At 42.7% G+C, this 19,701-nt stretch overlaps 1 protein-coding gene across 4 annotated transcripts in view; it reads left to right on the top strand.

The window, feature by feature from the left end:
• Positions 1–19,701, top strand: part of LOC140199568 (mitogen-activated protein kinase kinase kinase 20-like) — a 126,104-nt gene that overhangs the window by 85,039 nt on the left and 21,364 nt on the right. The window lies entirely within an intron of this gene.

Below are 19,701 nucleotides of genomic sequence, written 5' to 3'. Positions count from 1 at the left end.
ATTCATCGTTTCATGAAATTTTTTTTGCATTATCCACTGCTTTATAAAACACTTTTTTTGTTATTAACTTGTAATATGCTTTGAAGGTCGCTAGTTTTGTTGTGCTGACTTTGAAAGTTCTGGTGAGGTTAGTTAGTCGTGTGGTGTGCCAGAGGGCTGGCAGTATTGTGGTGCAAGCTAGATTTCTCGTGTAGTAGACTGTTGGAAATTGTTACTTTTGTAAGATAATTTACAGCTCAGTGAAGGTTCAGTAGTAATTTGTGGAACCTTCTGAGTCTCTGGTTTGGGAGTGCTTCAGATTGTTTTACTTTACATTTATGAATTATCTAAGATTAAGCAGAGCTGCTCTAACTTCAAAGGTTCAAAGGTACAACTTAATGTCAGAGAAATATACATCCTGAAATGCTTTCTCTTTACAACCATCCATGAAAACATAGGAGTGACCCAAAGAATGAATGACAGTTAAATGTTAGAACCCTAAAGTCCCCCCTGCTCCCCCCCCATGTGTAAGCGGCAACAAGCGACGATCCCCCCTCCCCCCTCCTCCTCCCCCCTCCTACTCCCCCCACCGGCAAAAAAAAGCATCGACACTGCCACCGAGCACTCAAGCATGAGCAAAACAGCAGCAAAGACACAGACTTGCAGTTACCCCAAAGACTTCGCGTTTCACCCGGTATTTGACATACCACAGGTTCTCTCTCTCCGTAATAAGGGAGAAAGAGGCGTCTCCATTTTCCCAGCAAATGGGAGACATAAAAAACTGCCTTGCAGGTAGTTCTACAGTTTTATACGTAAAAAGTATTGTCGATTTTAGAACGCTGGAACACAAGAAAATGAGAGCAGGATTAGACCGCCATACTTAAGGAAAAGATGATAACGAATGAGAGGGTAGGTCCACTCAAGGATAAAGGATGGAATTTCTGCTTGGAGTCGGAACTAGTGGCTGAGGTACTAAATGGGTACTTAGTGTTGGTATTTACTGAGGAGGACTTGGAGGATAATGAAGGTAGAATGGGGCATGCTAATTTGCTGGGGCATTTTGAGATTCAGGAGGAAGTATTGTTGGATCTTCTGAAAAGCATTAAGGTAGGTAAGTCCCCAGGACCTGATGGCAGATACCCCAAAATATAGATAGAAGCAAGTGAGGAGATTGATGGGGCTTTGCCAAAGATCTTTGTGCCCTAAGTAGCAACGGGCAAGGTCCCAAAGGACTGGAAAGTAGCAAATGAAAGGAAAGCAAAGGGAAAGGAAATAGGACTAATCCAGGTAATTATAGGCTAATGAACATCACATTAGTAGTAAGGAAGCTATTGGAGAGGAGACTGAGGGATAGGATTTATACAGATCTGGAAAGCCATGCCCTGCTGAACAGAGTCAGCATGGCTTTGTGCAGGGCAGGTCATGCCTTACAAACTTGATTGAGCGTTTCAAGGAGGTGACAGAGGAGCTTGATGAAGGTAAGGCACAGGATGTTATTTGCAAGGACTTTAGAAAGGCTTTTGATGGGACTGCTCATGGTAGGTCGATTCAGAAGATTTATGGGGTGCAGGGTGAATTGCAAGACTGGATCAGAACTGATTTGCCCATACAGAGAGAAGGAATAGAAGGCTGTTATTCTGACTGGAGGTCCACGATTAGTGGCGTTCCACAAGGATTGATGCCGGGATCTCAGTCTTTTGCGATATATATCAAGGATTTGAAAGGAAATGTCGATGGGTCAATTAGCAAGTTTGCAAATGACATCAATTCTTTGGGAGGTCAAGTGAAAGGAAGAAGCATACAGTTAATGATAGATCCCTTAACAGCATTGAGTTACAAAGGGATCTTGTGGTTCCAGGTCCAAAGTTCACTGTACTTGGCTACGCAAGTGGATAAGGTGATAAAGAAGGTGTGTTGTGTGCTTGACTTCATTGATCAGGGTGTTGAGTACAAGAGTAAGGATGTCATGCTGTGTGCTATATTTAAATTCTGTCAGACTACACTTGGAATACTTTGTGGAGTTCTGGCCACCTACTATAGGAAGTACGTGGAGATTCTGAAGAGGGTGCAGAGGAGGTTCACCAGGTTGCTGCCTGATTTAAAGGGTATGAGCTATAAGGACAGGTTGGATAAACTTGGGCTGTTCTCCCTGGAGTGTTGGAGGCTGAGGAGAGACCTGATAGAGGTTTTTTTAAATTATGAGAGGTTGGGCGGCATGGTCGTGTAGCTGTTGGTGTAACTCTTCACAGCAAGCAACTGGTTCAATTCCCTGTCCCGTCTGTATGGAGTTTGTACATTCTCCCTGGGACTGTGAGGGTTTCCTCTGGGTGCTCTGGTTTCCTCCCACATTCCAAAAAGAAAGAGGTTTGTGGGTTAATTGGGTGGAGGGGTTCGTTGGGTGGGGGTTTTGTGGGTTAATTGGGTGGAGGGGTTTGTTGGGTGGAGGTTTGTGAGTTAATTGGGTGGATGGGTTCATTGGGTGGAGGTTTGTGGGTTAATTGGGTGGAGGGGTTCGTTGGGTGGAGGTTTGTGGGTTATATGGGTGGAGGGGTTCATTGGGTGGAGATTTGTGGGTTAATTGGGTGGAGGGGTTCATTGGGTGGAGATTTGTGGGTTAATTGGGTGGAGGGGTTAGTTGGGTGGAGGTTTGTGGGTTAATTGGGTGGAGGGGTTCATTGGGTGGAGTTTGTGGGTTAATTGGGTGGAGGGGTTCATTGGGTGGAGGTTTGTGGGTTAATTGGGTGGAGGGGTTAGTTGGGTGGAGGTTTGTGGGTTAACTGGGTGGAGGGGTTCGTTGGGTGGAGTTTGTGGGTTAATTGGGTGGATGGGGTTCATTGGGTGGAGGTTTGTGGGTTAATTGGGTGGAGGGGTTCATTGGGTGGAGGTTTGTGGGTTAATTGGGTGGAGGGGTTTGTTGGGTGGAGGTTTATGGGTTAATTGGGTGGATGGGGTTTGTTGGGTGGAGGTTTGTGGGTTAATTGGGTGGAGGGGTTCGTTGGCCCGGAAGAGTCTGTTAACAAGGTGTATGTCTAAATAAACAAAATAACGTATAGACAGGGCGAATGACCAGAAACTGTACCCCAGGGTAAAAATGTCAAATGCTAGATTTCCTGTTCTTAAGGTTGGGGAGGGGGGAAAGTTTAAAGGTGACGTGAGGGGCAAGTTCTTCGAGTAGGTACCTGGAATAGGTTTCCGAGGTAGAAGTGGAAACAGCCGTAGACTTTGAGGTTTTTAGATGGGTGCATTTATATCAGGGGAATGAAGGGATAGGAATGATAGATGGGAGGAGGGTATTTAGTATAAATTGGTATCAAGATGCTGGACTGAATGGCCTGTACAATTCTATGATGTATGCTGGCCTCAGTTCCTCTCCTATGCCAGTTCCCTATCGTCCTCAATCCCTCCATCTTTCCAATATGTATCTCACTCCACCTTAAACATATGTAACAGTATTTATAATCCTTTGAGCAGAACATTCCAGAGCTTCACAACCCTGAGAGGAGAAATTTATCTGCCCTCAGTTTTTAAAAAGAACTTGCCCTTTATCTTATGTATTCTTGATCATGACTCTCACTGGTAAAAGTTCCTAAACGCCTACATTGCCAAGCACTCTTAAGATAAGTTTTCTAAACTCCACGGAATACAGATGCAAACTGTCTAGTTTCTTTGGGCTGCCTCCCAAGCTTCTATATCTTTCATTAGGTAAGGAGATCGTAACTGTGTACAGTGTTCCAGATGTGAGCTCACCATCTCCCTGTACAATTGCAACAAAAGCTCCCTGTATGAACAGTGATTCTTTCTTTACACTGCCACAGCCGACCCTCTGTGTAACCTGCAGTTCACTTGCACTTTTACCACTGTGACATAATGCTTTCAGTGTTCACAGTGTGGTTTCCTCTACCAAATGCAGGTTGAGTCAGTTCTTCACAGGATGTCTGTGTTTAGTGTGGAGGAATGAACTTGAGGCTTCTCTTGTTTGCCACTTCAATTCTCACTCTGACTTGTCTGTCTGTATCCATCTGCATTGTTTAAATAGGGAGACACACTTGGGTTACTTGGGGATAAACACTCTCAAAATTGGATCCAGACAAGTATAATGGTAGGAAGACAAATTATACTAAGAGGTTGGAGGAACTTGGGGGGACTATCATTTCAGGAGTGGGTCACAGAAATAGCTAAAGTGGCAGCTTTTGAACACATGTCTTACAAACAGTTTGATAGATTGGACATCTATACACAAAAATGGGGCAAATATTTTGGTTTCCTGGGGAAAAATAGTGGTGAAGCATATTGCTGAATGGCAGTCTTTTCTGTTATTAGAGGTCTGAATAGACACACATGGTTATTATATTGATATTTATTTCTGCCATGCTTGTGTTTTATTTTATGGATAATTGTATGTTTTGTAAGCTATGATTTATATAATTCCAACACTGACACAAGGGTTCGGTGAAAACTTTTAAAAGGATTCAATAAAATTTAAATCATAAAAAAAATAGGGCCCAGTGGAAACTTGAGGAACAGCACTCCCTTCTGTGAACATTATAGACTTAAATACTATTCAGTTTTCTAAGTTTTCAGAAGGTTCTAAAGCCTCACTTTCTGTGTCTATATCAGAACTGGCTTATCTTGCTGTCAGTCATCTATCCGTAATATTAGCTCAGTTTTTTTTGTTGTCTGCATGAGCAAACCCTGGGCTGCTGTTTGCAGCATATCACACCACCTTGATTACCCTCCAGCTACTCCAAGAAGAACTTATTCCCTCAGCAAATCTGGCCACAACCTATCGCAGATATTCCCGTTGTTCCTATCTGTAACTTAAAACCAGCATTTTTCTCTTTCCCAGTTCCAGTGAAATCTTCAGTCTGATCCTCGTTCCACAACTGCTGCCTGAGCTGTTGAGCATTCCTTACAGTTGCAGTTTCTCTGATGTCCATTCCCTAATCATTAGCTTCGTCCCCTTCTCAGAGAGAGTGACACCGAACCAAATTTTTTGTGTTCCTTATGTCATATTTAATCATAACCATGCCTTTGTCAAGATTTATTTATTTCATTTTACCTAATTCTTCCTGACAAATCATTTGCCTCCGTGCATTTTCTACCAAAGTCCTTATCAATGCCCATACCTTCTCAAGGCTTAACTATTGACATGTATTCTCGCTGTCCTCCATTGTTCTACTCCCTGTTCACAAAAACCTTGCTGCCTGTTTCCTAATCCATGTCCAATGTTTCTCTTCTGTCTCCCATATTTCCCGATTAATGTTAATTCCTCAGTAAGTAGCGTCTCAGTTTTTACTCTTCATACCTAGTAGATCGTAGAACGTAGACAGTACAGCACAGTACGGGCCCTTTGGCCCATGATATTGTGCCTGCCAATGTAAACCTATCTAACCCAGCCCCCCTACACAGCCCATAACCCTCCTTTTTTCCCTATACAGATGTGCCTAGCGAAGAGATTTTCAACTGGCTCCATTCTGTCAGACATTACTGGCAGTATGTTCCAAGCACCCATGATTCTCTGTGTAAACGAAAACTACCTTTGGCGACTCCCCTTAATGTTCCTTTATTGGGGTTCTGAACAGGTTTGACAGGGAAAACATGATAGTGTAATGGAACCATGATTGACGAGAGATGGAATATTTAGTCCAGAGGAAGAAGGAAGCATACTTAAGATTTAGGTAACAAAAATCAGACAGAGTACTTGAGATTTACTAGGTAACCTGGAAGGACATAAGGAAGGGACTTGGGAGAGCTGGAAGGCTTTGGCAAGTAGGATTAAGGAAAAGTTTTAAAAAGTAGGATTAAGCAAGACCTTTGACAAAGTCCCATGTGGAAGGCTGGTTAAGAAGGTACAGCCAATAGACATTCAGGATGAAGCATTAAATTGGATTTTACATTAGCTTAACAGGAGAAGCCAAAGAATGGTAGTGGATGGGCGCCTCTCTGACTGGAGGCCTGTGACTAGTGGTGTGCCACTAGGATTGGTGCAGGGTCACCTATATCAACGCTCTGGATGATAACGTGGTCTTCTGGGCTAGATTGGGACCATAGTGAACAACAACGAAGACTATCAAATCGTGCAGTGGGATCTAGACCAGCTGGAAAAATGTCTTCTTAGGGTTCCTTTACTTTAAGCTCTGGAATCAAATCTGGGTCATTACGTCGCACCCAATCCAGAATTGTCGTTCCCCTTGTGAATTGGTCTATAAATTCCCTCTATAGCCATTCTACAAATTCTCTCTCTTGGGATCCAGCACCAATCTGATGTTCCCATTCAACCTGGATATTGAAATACAGCATGATTGTTGCAACATTGCCCTTTTAGCTTGTCTTTTCTTTCTCCCTTTGTCATTCATGTTGCCTTCTAGCTCTCCTAAGTCCCTTCTTAAGCTCCTTCCTGGTTACTTCATAATTCTCAGAAGCCCATCCTGATGTTTTCCCCTAAATCTTAAATGTGCTTCCTCCTTCCTCTTGACAGAGTATTCCACTTCTCTTGTCAGTCATGGTTCCTTTACCCTATCATCCTTTCCCTTCCTCTGTGGGACAAACATGTCCAGAACCCCAGGCAACTCCCACATTTCGGCTGTGCATTTCCTGAAAACCATCTGTTCCCGGTCTACCCTCCGACGTTCCTGCCTAATACCATTGTAATTGACCTCCCCATGTCACCACTCTTATCCTAATTCACGGTTATGCAGAAGGTCAGAATGGAAAAAAGACAGAACATTTAGAAACGGATAAGAATTTAACTTTCAGGTAACGTAGCCAAAATTGCAAAGGGTGGTGATTATAGGACTGAATGCACACGGCATACGTAGTACGGTAGATCAGGGGTCCCCAACCTCTTTTGCACTGCGGACCGGTTTGATATTGACAATATTCTTGCGGGGAACGGCCGACCGGGGGGGGGGGGGGGGAGGGGGTGGCGGGGGTAGGGTTGCCAACGAGCAAGAGTAGCAGTCAAATACGTTGCATTTACCCTGAGAAAGACTACCATGACTACGAAGCCTTGCACGGGCACCTGTGTGCACATGCGTATACGTGCCCATTTTTTTTACTACAAATCGTTTTTGGCAATTCTGTTCAGTGAAATTACACTGTACATACATTATTTCTACTTTATATAGGCTGTGTATTTATCATATCCTGCTTTTACTATATGTTACTGTTATTTTAGGTTTTATGTAACAGCGCATGAATATAGTGATAAGTCACTTATAAGTCAATAGCATCATAACATTTTAAGTAATGTTTGGATATTAAACACACAGCGTGTATTTTCCCCGTATGAGAATATAAAATCATTGCAACACACCAATATGGCTGAATCAGTGGGAGCCTTGGGCTTGTCTTCCTGCAACAAGACAGTGCCATCGAGGGGTGATGGGAGAGAGTGATACTCGAAGGGGATTCCTTACGTCCAGACTATTCTGCAGTTTAGTTTTCGTTGCATTCATTGCAGAAAAGCCCGCTTCGCAGATATGTTGGAAATGGAAGCAGAGCTTTCGTGGCTATCTCAGGATATTTAGCCTTGACTTCGATCCAGAATGCTGGCAGAGATGTTATGTCAAACATACTCTTCAGTCTGCCGTCATTTGCAAGCTCGAGGGGTTGATCTTCCCGCGCTGACATGGATGACGCATGCATCATGACCTCGCGTGCATTCAAGCTCAACAGTGGGCGTGACAGGGAATGAGGAAAGGTGGAGCTGACTCCTATCACCAAATCATATCGTTTCTTTGCGGCCCAGTAGCACATAGAAATTGGCAGTTTTGACCTTATGGACATCACTGAGTTGTGGTTGAAGGAAGATCGCAGCTGGGAGCCTAACGTCCAAGGATACACATCGTATCAAAAGGACAGAGGGGATGGAGTGGCTCTTTTGGTTAAAAATATATAAGTCTAATCCTTAGAAGTAAGTGACAGAGGATCAGAAGGTATAGAATCTTTGTGGGTAGAGTTAAGAAACTGCAAGGGTGAAAATAAGTCTGACTGGAGTTGTATACAGGCCTCAGAACAGTAGACTGGATGTGGGGTAAAATTACAATAGGGCACAGAAAAGGCATGTGAAAGCCACAATGTTACGATGGTCATGGGTGTTAAGTATGCACAGAGCAAGAACTACAAAGCAGTGATATAATTAAACGTTTTCACTGAGTCATGTTAGTAATGGTACACACTGGGCAACTGGCAGTGTGGGAGCTGCAAACTAAGATGAAAAGCGTGCACACTCGAAAGCCCCAGCCCAAAAGAGAATGCCTCCCGCACATAGAACGCTCAGTCAATTCACTGCACGATTGATTGGCCAGCAAGTGCACTCACCACATGCTCACAGTCAATCTGATACAGGAGATCTTTCCCTCTGTTGGTGGGAACCACGGAGGAAGGGAATAAGTGAGGTATTCTGAGAGAAATTATAGTAGCGCTTAACTGGCTGGCGCACCCTTTTGCACTGCCCCAGAGGGTCAGTTTCTCTTTCTGTGCCTTCCTGCTCAGCTGAAGTCGAGGGCAGTGGGCTGTGAATCTCCTTTTCTTGATGGAGCATCCATTTGGCTTCATTGGCTGGGACACTGGCTTCATCAGCTTCAGCTATACGTTCCCTCGGTCCCCCCCCGTCAGTTTGGTTGCGTATATGACGCAAATGTCGCCTAACAGTTCATCTGCCTGTCAGCTTAAGTCTCCGACTTGACCATGACAATGCCGGATGACAACTGGTAGTCATGTTTCCTCCTTTGTCTCTGGCACCAAACAGTCATGGTCTGGTGTGCCTATTGTATTTTTGTTTCAAGGGCTCTTGCTTGCTGCAAATTCGCTCCTGTACGGCTGACTCTATCACATCTGCTCACTGTAGTTGCTCAAGTTCTTCTTCTACCTTTAGGCCCACTGCATATGGCACTGGGCGGGCCTTGTAAAGCTTCAGTTAGCAGTTCTCCTTAACCTTGAACTGCACTGCCAAACCAGAGTATTGACCTGAAGTGTCAGCTTGGAAAACCCGCTGGTACAATGTACAAAGTAAGTTTATTACCAAAGTACGTATATGTTTTTAAGCGGGCATACTCTACAAAATCCAAGAACCATAACAGAATCAATGAAAAGACGTACCCAACAGGATGGACAAGCAACCAATGTGCAAAAGACAACAAACTGTGCAAATACAAAGGAAAAAAGAGAAATACTAATAATAAATAAATAAATAAATATCGAGAACTTGAGATGAAGAGTCCTTGAAAGTGAGTTCATATGTTGAGGGAACATTTCAGTGACGGGGCAAGTAAAGTTCAGATCCTGATGGTTGAAGGGTAATAACTGTTCTTAAACCTGGTGGTGTGAGTCCTGAGGCTCCTGTAACTTCTTCCGGGTGGCAGCAGTGAGAAGAGAGCATGGCCTCGATGGTGGGGGTCCTGGATGAAGGATGCTGCTTTCCTGCAACAGCACTCCATGTGGATGTGCACACTGGATATCCACTACTTCTTGTAGGATTATCTGTTCAAGAACATTGGTGTTTCCATATCAGGCCATGATGCAATCAGTCAATATACTCTCCGCCACACATCTACAGAAATTGGTCAAAGTTTTTGATGTCATGCGGAATCTTCGCAAAACTCTAAGGAAGTAGATGTGCTTTCTTCATAATTGCATTTAGGAGCTGGGCCCAGGACAGGTCCTCTGAAATGATGTCAAGTAACCAAGTTGGGAGGCTGGTTTCAGTGGCCCATGTCATGGGAGTGGAAAGTAGTGCTCACTTCTTCATTCCAGCTGTCTCCTTACATGGAGTTGATGGTTGAGTTCTGCTGTTTTCTCATTACATGTTACTGAGTAAAAAATACATTTTCGAGTCCCCTACCTTCTGACAAAACTTGCAGACTGTCTTTTGATGCTTGGAATCAGACCACTGGGCATGACTTTCCCATTAGTGAATGCATCCCTGAGGGGGCTTACAAGATTCAAGATGGTTTAATGTCCTTTCCAATACACAAGTGCAAAGGAGAACGAAATAATTGTTACTCCGCATCTGATGCAGCTAAAACAAAAAACGCAATAAGATAACACAATAATATAAAAAACACATTAAATTTAAATACATAAGATTGCTTTTATACATAAATTGATTATATGTCCATAAAGTGACACTAGGCACAAGAGTGTCTATACATAGGTGACTGATAGAAAAATAATACTAAGTACATGATCTCTTTGGAGACTCTAGGCTGTGAGTCAGTTTCTTGCAGCAAACATTGATACTTTTGGGTGGGGCTCTTGCTCCAGTACTGCCTGAATCAGTGGCGATAGTGATGGCTGAATTTGTATAATGCCTTACTTGACTGCCTCTTGCTGGTAAGCAGTGGAATTTGCTTTGTCCCAGGACAAATTGCGCTTTTCGGACAGGGAGCTCTCCTGTGTCCTCCCATCTTGGACTCCAACAATCAGTGCTTGAATAGCAACACACATCAAAGTTGCTGGTGAACGCAGCAGGCCAGGCAGCATCTGTAGCAAGAAGTGCAGTCGACGTTTCAGGCCGAGACCCTTCGTCAGGACTAACTGAAGGAAGAGTGAGTAAGGGATTTAAAAGTTGGAGGGGGAGGGGGAGATCCAAAATGATAGAAGACAGGAGGGGGAGGGATAGAGCCAAGAGCTGGACAGGTGATAGGCAAAAGGGGATACGAGAGGATCATGGGACAGGAGGTCCAGGAAGAAAGACAAGGGGGGGGGACCCAGAGGATGAGCAAGAGGTATATTCAGAGGGACAGAGGGAGAAAAAGGAGAGTGAGAGAAAGAATGTGTACATAAAAATAAGTAACAGATGGGGTACGAGGGGGAGGTGGGGCCTTAGCGGAAGTTAGAGAAGTCGATGTTCATGCCATCAGGTTGGAGGCTACCCAGACGGAATATAAGGTGTTGTTCCCCCAACCTGAGTGTGGCTTCATCTTTACAGTAGAGGAGGCCGTGGATAGACATGTCAGAATGGGAATGGGATGTGGAATTAAAATGTGTGGCCACTGGGAGATCCTGCTTTCTCTGGCGGACAGAGCGTAGATGTTCAGCAAAGCGGTCTCCCATGCAGACTGGGAGACCGCTTTGCTAAAGACGCGACACAGACTGGGAGACCGCTTTGCTGAACACCTACGCTCCGTCCGCCAGAGAAAGCAGGATCTCCCAGTGGCCACACATTTTAATTCCACATCCCATTCCCATTCTGACATGTCTATCCACGGCCTCCTCTACTGTAAAGATGAAGCCACACTCAGGTTGGAGGAACAACACCTTATATTCCGTCTGGGTAGCCTCCAACCTGATGGCATGAACATCGACTTCTCTAACTTCCGCTAAGGCCCCACCTCCCCCTCGTACCCCGTCTGTTACTTATTTTTATGCACACATTCTTTCTCTCACTCTCCTTTTTCTCCCTCTGTCCCTCTGAATATACCCCTTGCCCATCCTCTGGGTTCCCCCCCCCTTGTCTTTCCTCCCAGACCTCCTGTCCCATGATCCTCTTGTATCCCTTTTGCCTATCACCTGTCCAGCTCTTGGCTCTATCCCTCCCCCTCCCGTCTTCTATCATTTTGGATCTCCCCCTCCCCCTCCAACTTTCAAATCCCTTACTCACTCTTCCTTCAGTTAGTCCTGACGAAGGGTCTCGGCCTGAAACGTCGACTGCACTTCTTCCTGCAGATGCTGCCTGGCCTGCTGCATTCACCAGCAACTTTGATGTGTGTTGCTTGAATTTCCAGCATCTGCAGAATTCCTGTTGTTTGTGCTTGAATAGCCATCACTTCTTTGAATTTGCTCAAGAGTATTTCTTTGTACTTAGATTCCTGCACTGCTAGTGTCAATCTTGTGATGAAATCGTCTGTGTTCTCATCAGGGGTCAGCTACAGCTGTCAGAATCTGAAGCATGTCATAAAGACATTGTCCTGCGTCCACCCAAAACCTCAAACACGCCTGTCAGTTCAGATTCATTCTTAGGTGCAGAGCATTGAAGTATTTCTGCCCAGGTTCTCCCAAAGCATGGTGAATTTGTGGAATTCATTGCCACAAATGGCTCCGGTGGCCAAATCATTAGCTATATTTAAAGCGGAGTTTGACAGGTGCTTGATTAGTAAGGGTTACAGGAAGGACGTGGGAGAATGGGGTTGGGAGGGTAAATAAGTCAATCTTGATCATTTGGTGGAGCAACTCGATGGGCCGAGTGGCCTAATTCTGCTCCTACAGTATGTCATGTGATCTCAACTCCTCAATCTTTCAAATATGTATCTATCTCCACCTTAAATATTCCTAATGATTTAACCTCCGCTGATCTCCAAGTCCATGAAGTCGATGATTCACAACTTCCTGCGAGAATAGACTTTTACACAGCACAATTGTGAACGACCAGCCCCTCAGCTTCCCCACTTAAGACTCTCCCACTAGTTAAAAACATCCATCATCAATCTATCTTTCATTGTAAAATCAGAAGTGCCTGTGTTCACGTTAAATAATGCTTAATTCCATTCTTAATTCTTCAGCAAATGAAGCAGTACCTGCATGCAGCAACGACTAGACAATATATAAACGTGCCCTGACAGGTGGCAAGTAATGTTCATGTCACTGTAGTGCCAGGTATTGACCACCTCCAAAAAGAGAGAGTCTAACACCTTCCCTTGACATCCAATGACATTACCATTGCTGACAGTTATCATTGCCATTAACCAGAAACTCAACAAGATAAACCACACAGACACCATGGATACAAGAGCAGTTCAGATTTAACAAGTGACCCACCTGGCACTGTAAAGTCTTCCTTCTTCTTATAATTCACAAGTCAGAATGTGATACAGTATATTGTTGCGTGAGTGAAATCGCCGAAGAAAATTACTGATAGATACAAAGCAGCTTCTTTATTTGACTAAACAAGGTACAGCAGGCATCATATGGAGACGCTTTTGGTGGAAAGGTCTGCTGGCCCAACGTGGTGCTCGCTATTTATGTGCTAAACACAAAGGACAATTCCATATTTATAAAGTATAGACAATACTTTTGTTTGCAACTGTATAGAAACTTCACACCTTCTGATTCACATCCATCCCACAGACGCCAGCATCGTCTGGACTGGGATTCACAGCCTTTTAGGAATCCATTGTTCCACATTAAATCCACAATACATTTTCAAGGAACAGAAGACTGGTAGCCAAAGCCATTTGCTAAATGTAAATGACCTAAACCCAAAAATCACTCTTAACACAGTAGTTACTGCTTGTCTAGCTGTGAACAGCTTCAGTACCATGTAATTACCGACAGCTGTGGGACAAAGTAGCCCATTTTTACCTGCAAGGTGTACTCTCTTCAAGACAAACTGCAGTTTCTTGTCTCTCCGTACTGCATCGCACAATCCCATAACCTCTACCAGCTACATGTTCCCTCCAAGTGCGTCACCCTGACTTCAGAATATATCAACGCAAACAACAGGAATTCTGCAGATGCTGGAAATTCAAGCAACACACATAAAAGTTGCTGGTGAACGCAGCAGGCCAGGCATCATCTCTAGGAAGAGGTACTGCCTGGCCTGCTGCGTTCACGAGCAACTTTTATGTGTGTTCAGAATATATCACTGCTCTTCACATCACCAGATCTAAATTCTGGAACTCGCTAGCTAGTATCGTTATGTAGTACCTTCATCCGAAACACTGCAGAAGTTGAAGAACGCAACTGATCTCCATCTGATTGAGGACAATTCAATGTGGGAAATAAAGGCAGGCCTTCCCAGAAATGCCTAGATCCTGAATGATGAATAATTTGAAAAAAAAAATCCCTACACCGACTCCCCCAAAACTATCAATCTTTGTCCCTCTTTTTTATGACATTTCTTGAAAACTGCCTCTCTGGTCATCTGCCCTAATACTTAATTTGTTACTCAGTATCAACGTTTCTTCAGTGAAGTTCCATGAAGTGCCTTTGATACATTAAAGACAGTAGATCAAATGAGTAGAAATTGCTGTTGAATTAAAACTGCTACAAATTAATTAATGTAAAGATTTTTGTTTTTGCTGTTGATTTTTGGTATATTTTGCAGAACTGTAAGTGTATTGCATAGAATATATTTTCCATTTATGACTAATCTGATTCCTCAGGCAAGCATTGTTCATCATTTTAACATTTAAGCAATATCAATTCTATTTTTTTCTTTCCCTGCTTACTTAAAGCTTGCAATGCTTCTTGAATGCAGCAGGCTCTTAATCATCTGAATGCTGTGTATCTATTCTAACAGAGAGAAAATCTTAATTTTTAACTTCAAAGTCACCTTTGCATTTACAATAATATTACATTTCTTCATTAACTTTTATACAGAGATGCATTCTAATATTCGGTGCAACACCAAATTGCCCGCTGGAGTTGTATTTTATTTTTTTTTGTAAGTGGTTCATTTTGTGTTCTCTGAGGATCCTATATCACATAGGCAGGCCCAATTTAAAACTGCTACTCAGAGGCTGGTTGAATATAATCAAAAATGCCCCATTTAGTCCAAAGTCATTTTCTTTTCAAAAGACAAATGTTATTTAATCTTTCAGCTGTTCATTGTGCCATCATAAATACTTTCTTCTTGCTGCAGTTGTGGGGCTGAAATGAGCCCACTAATTGCCTCCTATTTCCAATGACATGTGGTGGTTTAGTGGGAAGAAAACGCAGCAGGGAGGAGGAAATAGGAGGTTGAGAAAATGAGAGCTAATTATTTTCACTTGCTCATGTCAGGTTGGTGTCAGGCTTGTTTTTACAAACTAGAAGGTTTAGCACTAAATAAAACAAACTGGCGTCATGTTTTTATATACTGGCAATGTCATGAAAGCAGCTGCACTGCAAATAATGCCTGCAATTGCATGGACACCATCTGACTTCCACTGTGTGTCTGTGCTAATGAGTATATCACAGTGGTGCCAAGTGAAAGGTGCTGAATTATGTATGATTCTTCATTAGTGCAGTAATAGTTCTGTACATCATTATGGGACATTGTTTCTCATGAGGCGATTAAAACAAAATCCTCTGTTCAAGACCTAGTTGTAACCCCTACGTGCTAGTGAGGTCTACTTGAGTAGTTCTATCGGAGCAGCTTCCTGTTGATTCATTTTTTATTTACAAATGTCTCATGGGATGTTAGAACAGTAGGCAATGGCATTGTAAACAGAATGGAGTAACACTGATTAACAGATACTTATCTGATCTCAGGCCTCGTGTCTACTTAAAACTAACAGCAATGACATTTGCCGATCTGCAGACCAAAATAATGATGCAAACTAGCCATGTAACTACACTTGGAAGTCATTTAACACTGGTAATTCCCAAAGTTTACTGAACTTTCATCAGTCTATTATGTTAAATAAAATCCTTCCTGAAAATCATTATTAAAAAATGTTTAGTTGGTAATTGTGACCTCTTAGAAGAATGGCTTGACTTTGAGACCTGCACAGACATGTGTTACATTTAAAAACATCTCAGGATATTTCAATCAATGTCATCTTTTTTGGGCAGTCATTTTTGATAAAGCACTCTTGTGGGTAACAGCTGATATATCCAGAATTTGATTTACAAGCAATATGTTCCCAACTGAATATTGATGCTCTTTTTCTGCATCATGCATTGTTCCCGCATGAAGAAGTTGGGATAAAATTTGTTTCCAACCTTGTGCTTCATGATTTATTGCAAGAAAGTAAAACAGAAGGTTGTGTATATGAGATTATATTAGTTTTGAGTACAACTTTCATCAGAATGAGACCAGGAACAAATTGGATTGTATTCCACTGAGTTTAGAATGTTCAGAGCTAAGTTCTGTGATTAGAGAAAATTAAAGAATTCAACACAATACACCAAAAGAAACTATTTCCTCTTATAGAGAAGATCTTAAAACTGGAACTAAACTAATTGGGACTGAATTATAATTGAAGTCAGAAAGCTGATCTTCAAACACTCCCACGAAGAACTATTGATTGGAGGAGTTAAAATTTCAAGACTGATAATTGATGGACTTTTTGTTAGGTAAGTGAAGAGTGGAATAAGGATGGTTAAATGAATTTGAGAAACATGCCAGCCATAGTCTAATTCAATAGAGGAATATTCGTGGCACTGAATGTTGCTCTCGTGTTCCTATGTTTTGATTTATTTGGAAGAATTTGACTGTGAACGCAACGGCAAAGAAGTTAGTGGTGCTCATATGATTGTTTAGGTGCGGACAAGGAGCTTAACTGCATGATTTTAAATCATAGGTTATAAAATGACTGGTGCCCTAATGTGACTTCTTCCACTTCTGTGTTTTCTTCGTAATAATTAACAACGGGAATTCATTTTGTAAGCAGTCATGCAAATAAATATTATCCTCTGGTATCCTGATGTTTTGCTGTTGCTCACAAAGTGAAGATTTCATAATTCTATTCAAAAGGCCATATTTGCTTTGCTGTGAGTACGTAACATGTAATTGGCAGTGAAGTATTGTGTATATCAGTGCACAAAATCATCAGATTTCATGAATGACACAAAATGCTTCAAATCTTTGAGGAATGTATAAATTGTCAGCAAGATTTACATGACACAAAAAATTGCACAAAATTTGTAAGTAAAATATTGTATTTAGTGGGAGAAATTGATGCATAATTGATTCTCATATAAATTCTCATTCCTTATATATAAATTATTGAACTCACCTTAAGGTCTGCTACAGCATTTCAGCTTGCTCTTACGTGGAATGTCAATCCCTAACAAGAATTAAAGTTGTTACACAGATTTAAATAACTTTTCTGGTGAAGGTCAAGGGGATCAAGAGACCTACTTGTGCAAGTGCACATTCTTTTGCTGATAGTGAACTAACAGAAATCTTTGGGGACAAACAAAGGATGTATCACCTTGTCATGCCTTTTTTTCAGCTTTGCAGTTCAGAGCTCATTGTGAATAAGCATTGAAAGTGTAAATACATTTGTTACTGCAGCATTGAAGCACAGTGAAAATACCTCCATGTAGGTTAAAACTGTAACTACATCAGGTCATGCAGATGATATATTAGTCTAATATTTAGTAAAAAGTCAGGCACCCTTGCTCAGCACTACCCTCACCAAAGCAGACTTAATTTGGAAGAAGATAAAAATGATTAATGTATAAGTAAAAAATTTTGCAAGGTTTATAACAAAACTGATGTAGATTTGAAAAGGGAAGCAGTTAAGCTACTGTTTATGCTAGTTCTTAAAATTTATAACCGTAGATTATTAGAAACCCCTCAGATGCTATGCCAATTCTTTTATGGATGCATCTGCCTTGTAAATAACCATTTGTAAGTAAAATAAAGTCTGCATTGAAATCTGTTAGTAGTGCATCTCAATTAGTACATTCAATACCAAACATGTGCTATTCTAACATACGAGATCAGCATCTTGATACTTTGCTGATCCAGGGTGACACCCAGCTTTTACTGTTGACCTTGACATGTCCTGATTTTGGGAGGAAAATATCCAGCATTGATTCCTGCTAGGAAGTCTGCATCTGTGCATGCCACATGAGGCTAGGGCTGCGTCAGGTTGCCTGACTTTACAGCCGACTAACCCAGCAAGTCGCAAGATTCGGGATCACGTGTAAGCCGTACCTTCTGAAAGGGTAGGGAATCAGAAGAGGCATCACATCCAAGTACAGTCACTGCAGCCTGCAAAGCCATGCAAATCATCTAAGCAAATCTTATCTATTACTGTAAATTCAGATTTAGAATGTATTGTTGACTGAGTGTGAAAAATTCTTTGTATTTCAGTTTTCCAAAAGAAATGCTGATGCATGTTTCCTAATCATAGGTGCTAACCATTTTCTTTATCGACCTATTTGGGCTGAATAGTCCTTTGTGAAGAAGTCCAGTCATAGTTTACTGCACTCTTGCCCAATGGACTACTGTAAAATTGTTGGGTTTAGAAATTTTTAAACAGAAACTTACATTGAAAATAATTGCTTTGCTAATTTGTCAAGGCTGTTAGAGGATGGACAGAGCTGGGTCTGGTTTCTCTCCGAGATCCAGAGGTAGCTGGTACCAATGGTCAATGTCAGGCAAACCGTCTGAGGTCGAAGGCGGTGTGGAGGTTGACACTGATGAAACCAAAGACTGGTCTGCCCATGGTGTGGAAGGGTAGAGAAGCAGGCATAAGACCATAGGACATAGGAGCAGAATTGGGCCATTCGGCTCATTGAGACTACATGTCTACAGTAGTATTTTAAGCAGTCGAGTGCCCCATTCCACACCCCTTTCTTCGAGGCCTTCCAGCATCCCCTTTACCCCCTGAATCTTCCCTCCCTTCTCCATTCTGTCATCTTACCAACTGCAGAGATTATACATGGTTTGAGTTGTTGTAGGCGGTGGTCTCACTGGAAACTCTTTCAGATGGGTGTCTGTGGGAGAGGAGGAGGTAGACAGGAGATCTATCCCACACTTTGCAAATATGCAGAGGTCCCACCCCCAGTATCCTGCTGTCCACTGCACGTCACCTGCCACATGTCCTGAGTGAAATTCTGTGTGTGTGTGTGTGTGGGGGGGGGGGGTGGTGGGAGTCAAAAACTTCACTTCTCTCAGCTAGCTTTATGTCTTTGAGTGGTTGGGGGAGAGGGGTGGGGTCCGTGTGTTCAGGGACAGTGCATTTTCATTGACCAGCTAATCTTGGCTAAAGATGGGTGAGTCCCAGGATCAGGTTCAGAAAGTGCATGTGGGCAGGTTGAACAAGGGCCAGTGCTTCAACGAGTCCTGGGTTGGGAGATCTGTGTGAAACATAGTTTGAGGCTTAGCGTTCAAGGTCCTCTGATCAGTGTGCCCTGGCATGGATAGCAAAGATCAAAAACCGAAGTTGGCAAGTTCAGAAGTTGAGGTCGGATGGTCGAAGCCTCTAGGTCAGTGTGTTTGGAAGTAAGAGGCCCAATGTCTGCAAGTCCACTGGAGGCCGGAGGCCTAGTAGTGGCCTGTCCTGGGGTTGGAGGCCTGTGTGCGTGTGTGTGTGTGTGTGTGTGTGTGTGTGTGTGTGTGTGTGTGTGACAGAGAGAGAGTGGGAGGAAGAAAAGGGGCTTGTTTTGTTGTTGTTGTTTGTGTTGTGCTATGAACATTGGGGGCATTCAATGTGGTGATAATTGTGAATTGCCCCAAACACATCCTCAAGTTGTATCGGTTGTTAACTCAAACGACAGTCTGGTATAGTTTTATAATTATCAGTGCTTAATAATGGTAAATGTTTCATCAACTTTGCGTCTGCGTGTGCAAAGGTAATATCCGAAGCCATCTCTTTTTTAAGCATCGACATTTTAATGTGTGTAGCAGCCTGTAGGCTGTGCTGTTGAATCAACTTTCCCATGGTGAATGTTTTCTGGATTTCTGCTGATACGAAATGTAGTACCGTAAAGTATTTCTGAATACTTTCATATCCTTCATTGCTTCTTGTGCATATTTAGCCAGATTTTAAAATGAGATTTAATAACATTTCGAATTATTAAGGGTGCCACAGTAGCATAGCGGTTAGTACAATGCTATTGCAGCTCAGGGTGTTCTGGAATTCAGAATTCAATTCTGATGCCCTCCTGTAAGGAGTCTCTGTACATCCTCCCCGTGAAATGTGTGGGTTTTCCCCGGGTGCTCCAGTCTGTAAGGAGTCTCTGTACATCGTCCCCGTGAAATGTGTGGGTTTTCCCCGGGTGCTCCAGTCCGTAAGGAGTCTCTGTACATCCTCCCTGTGAAATGTGTGGGTTTTCCCC

Source organism: Mobula birostris, chromosome 6 (assembly GCF_030028105.1).
Source record: "Mobula birostris isolate sMobBir1 chromosome 6, sMobBir1.hap1, whole genome shotgun sequence".
Classification (NCBI taxonomy): domain Eukaryota; kingdom Metazoa; phylum Chordata; class Chondrichthyes; order Myliobatiformes; family Myliobatidae; genus Mobula; species Mobula birostris.
The sequence above is the reverse complement of the archived record's forward strand: the minus strand, read 5'-3'. Positions and strand labels throughout refer to the sequence as shown.